Here is a 4665-nt window from a genome sequence, read left to right as displayed (position 1 = left end):
TGGTAGAAAAGAAAATGGACGAGTATCGGGATCGTTTGCTGCTTCCGCTGCGACCAACGATCCGCGTTTCCGTCCAACGATTCACTGGTTTCGTTGTTAAAGGGAAACGAGCGGTGGTCGGGAAGAAGAAAGTAACCCCATTACGAAGAGCCGTATAATTACAGCGCGTGCTGCGCTTCAGAGGGATCTTTGGCCGTATCGCGATCGTAGGGTGAAGAAACGCGAGGACAGCTTTATGTACATTGGTCTGGTGTACGAGGGAGAATTAATATTCGCGCGGTAAAAGGTGGAAACTTTGAAGAATTAATTCCAACCGCAACCGGATAGTTCCGCGTTTTCGCTCGAAATACCTGGCATCGGGTCAAAAGAAGAAAGGAAGTTTCACGTCACGCGAAGAACCTTGGCGAACGTGACGAGCGAGGGGAAATCCGAACGCCGCAGAGATGGAGGCAGACGTTAATTCGAATGTAAATTTCGTCCCTGCATAGAAGCATGACGGCTGGTGAATCATAAATTTGAATAATATCGATATATCCCGGTCGCTAAATCACGTCCGTGTCGTGCCTAGGCGAGACGATTGACCGACGATGACAGTCCTCTCACCCTTAATGGCGTTTCTTCAGCCGGCATTTTTATATCGCCCATCGCGACGCCGCTGGGAAAAAAGGGCGCATTTTCACGAGCGGGAAAGCCGTCTATTTCCGATATCTCGTTTAATCGTTTTAAAATGGAACAGAGGCAGGAGCCGAAATTAATTTCGATATTACAAGCTGCCGCGATGCGGAGGCGCGGGGTGTAACGCGATTAAAATCCACAGGGGCGGGAAAAAGAAGAGGGGAAAAATTGAAACAAACGATGAATGCGAAATACCTTTCGTCGAGGATATACGATAATACCGGCTTCTGAAAAACCGATGTTTCATCGAAAATTGAATCGTAACGCGCTAGGATAGAGTGCTTTAATCAAGGATTCGCCGATAAAATGACATGGAATCGGGGCCGCTCCGGAAGTGCCACCGCGTCAGCAGGTTTTGACCATTCGCTATTCGCTGTCGCATTTCCATGGAGACCTGAGCTCGCCTGGCACGCCGGAAGTGTCAGGCTTTACCCGGAAGTGTCGCGGTGACGATGACACGGCAGCCAGCCGAATCGCCGATCGAAAATTTTCGATCCAGTTCTATAACGGGCCCGGCCAGTCATCGCGGGTCATCGCTAAAATTACCAGACCGTCGTAGAGTCCGGATGAACGACGTTTCCCGACCGGATACGCCGATACGGCCATATATACACAGGTACGCGGAACAGCGCGACGTCGAGGATGGAGAAGGAGAAAGGGGAGAAATAAAAGAAATAAAAGAAATAAAAGAAATAAAAGGAATAAAACGGAAAAAGCGCGGGGGTTGCATCTGTTTCACGAGCAACGAGATTCATAGAGACATCGAACGAAACGTTGGAGCGTCGCGTCGATTCGTATTTATCGGTCGCATAAATGTTCGGTGGGAACGATCGCGGGAGATTTGATGGACATTTCGCGGATAAGGCATAGAAATTTCGATTATCGGGCATACGGCGATGGAACCCGTTGTTGTTTCTGCAAACCGACGCCAAGGGGAATTTGTTTGCGGCGCGAATCAACGATCCCGAGCCGAAAGATCGATATTAGGTGGGAAAATGAGAAGGGATTGTTGCAACGGCCGATAAATCGGACGCGATAAGCGCCATTATCGGGATCGTGATTCAGAATGTTATCTTACGATAACACGAACAAACGAGGGGATTAAAGCTCGTCCACGGAAGTATGACCGAGTTAATTTAGCAGTTACAACGCGACACGCGCGCGTCCCGTTCGCAAGTTAAAGCACGGTTTACATTGCAGAGGAACGCCGGGCGCGCTGTCAATGGACCAATGAAAAATACTGTTCCGCGGATCGCGCGTCAATTCACGTCACGCGAATACAGCGCAAATATTGTCAGCAAAGCAAACGCAAATTTTAATCGTGATGGATTCGCACGTTCAAAAACTACGTATTCCACGGCCGCGTGTGTGCATTCGCGTCGTTTCCACCGCGCAACATTGCGTCGCGGAGAGAGAATGGGAACCGCAACGGAAAAGTGGAAACGATGATTTTTCACTTAAAAATTGCCGCTGGTACGTTTCCATTTGGAAGTCGGCGATACGCGAAAGTATCAATAAAATATCGGCGGATGCGATAGCCAAGGGGGAAAAGCACGAGGAAAAGAGAGAGAAAGAGAGAGAGAGAAAGGCAGCGAGAGAAGGGATGGCTGGTGGGAGAAAAAGAGGAAGAGGGAGAGAGAAACCAGAGGACTACGCCCAGGACCACGACGGCAACCCTTGAAAGCACTCCGACGTTTTCGCGCGATTCCATAGGAGCTTTCCGATGGCTTTCCTCGGTAAAAGTTCGGGGGAAGAAGCAATTTATTCGTCTCTTCTCGAGTAAAGACGCGCTCGCAAATACCAAGAAACATTTCGTATTTGCGTTCCGTATTTAACCGAGATTTCATCGATCTATCGATCCTTCGTTCTCCGAATCGATTCCCCGCGAGCGGACGACGAAGATGACATTTTTCAACCCCCCAACGATACCTCCTCGAGATCAAAGGTCAAGCGTCGAGTCTGCCATTTCGGAGAACTCTAGATTCGCGTTGCGAGTGCGATCGCGCGAGCAGATCGGTAGCGAAAACATGCTCCGTAAAGGTAAAACTTGGAGAAACCGGGAGAGAGGAGAATTTAATTACAGGCTTTTGTTTTACTCGCGAGGGCGGACACGTGACAACGACAACGCCCTTAAAATTATTCGCATCGACGGTCTAATTAAATTAATTCACACGTGCATTCCGAACATCTCGCGCTCGTAGGATCGTCCAGTCTCTTTCATTTATTTATGCAAATGAAACGCCCCGGGTGTTTCGTTATCGCTGCGTTAAGAACCTCGGTTTTGACACGCCACGAGTTCATCGACATAATCGAGCGGGAGAACGGTCACGCGTACACGCGCAGTGGTCTATGTCTACGCGGATGAATAGAAACGAAACGCAAAGAGGAAAAATGTAAACACAATGGCGAATTCCGCGTTTGGACGACGCGTGTTGTCATCGGCCAAACGTGTTCGAACAGGAAACCGAGAAACCATAACAAAGAGAAATCAACGGAGTGGAATACCACGCGGATGGAATTTTCGATTCCCGCGGGATATTACGTACACAGACGCGTACAGGGTGGCGATGAAATCGGGTTCGGGGCGAGGATTGAACGTAGGCGGGAGGAAGATACCTAGATAGGTGGATGAGCATGGAAAAAGACGACGCGACTAGGAACCGTGGAACGAGTGGGCGGTTAGAGACGCGAGACCTAACGAGTGAAAGGCGACACGAGTGACGCGAGTGACGCGGGTGTCGTCCGTAGGAAAGCGAAAGAAATGGGAAAGAAAGTAGACTCACGTTGCTCTGCCGGCGGGTGGGCACATTGCCCGCGGGCGTCGATGAGGAGTAACGGTGAAGGACGAGCTACCGTATCCCGGACTTGCTGTGTAGGGAGCACGAGGACTCGGTGCGCCGTGCCGATTTACCCGCAGCAGTCCCCAGTCCTCGTCGCGTGGACGTGGCGCACCCGCACATATCCCCCACGTACTCGACGTCGTGGTCGTAGTGGCTGCTGTCGCCGGTGCCGTCGCCGCCGCCGCCGCCGTGACCGTCGTCGCGCGTCGTAGGTAGTCGTCGTCGTAGGCGCGTCGCGCGCGTCAAACCGAACGCGTAACCGTGGTCGCGGTCGCGGCGGTGGTGGTCGTCGTCGCCGTCGTGGTCGTGGTCGTGGTCGTGGTCGTGGTCGTGGTCGTGGTCGTGGCCAGTCACCGGGGGACCGTCACCGAGACGCGCGCGAATACCGGGCGTCGCGACTAGCCGAGAGCGGACCGCACTGCGGGTACGCGGCTATCGAAAGGAGCGACCGGCCGGCCGGCACTAGCGGACCTAACGACGATCCGTCGCACGAGGGATGATCGGTAGACGGCGCACCAACACACCAACACCCACCAGAAGAAGAGAAGCACGCAGCACCACCGATATACGAGATAGACGATAGCCCCGAGAAGAGATCCGGACGGCACAACAACAGCACTGATACTAACAACGAGTAACGAGACACCGTACGACACGCGTGACCTCCGCGCTACCAGGCCTTCGATGGCCCGAGACCGTACGAGCCAGCGACTGCGGCACCGCCGTCTACTACGATTACTGCCAGCGCGAGCGTACGAGACAGAGGCTGCTGCATCATCATCGACAGGCGGCTGCTGCTAGTAGCGAGAGACTTGGCTTTCCACGATAACGACAACAGGCTCGTCATCCTCGACGTCGTTTTCCTCTGCGATACTGCTGCCGCGTTCCTCGTCGTGTTCCCGATCGTGCTCGTAGTCGTCAGCGTGCTGCACGTCGTCGAGACCGTCGTCCTCGTCGTCCTGATCACGCTCGAGCCGTTCGTTCGCGACCTGTTCCTTCTCTTCGACTCGGACGCGTTCGTCATGATTCTTCGGCAGAAATCCGACAGCGCGATCCAACTTGCCATATAACCGGCGGGATCTAGCGGCTCCTGCCAGCCGCCAGCACGACGACTGCGGACTTCTGCCTCCTCCTCCTCCTCCTCCGCCTC

Source organism: Eufriesea mexicana, unplaced genomic scaffold (genome assembly GCF_001483705.2).
Source record: "Eufriesea mexicana isolate 0111107269 unplaced genomic scaffold, ASM148370v2 scaffold2143, whole genome shotgun sequence".
NCBI classification, from domain to species: Eukaryota; Metazoa; Arthropoda; class Insecta; order Hymenoptera; family Apidae; genus Eufriesea; species Eufriesea mexicana.
The sequence above is the reverse complement of the archived record's forward strand: the minus strand, read 5'-3'. Positions refer to the sequence as shown.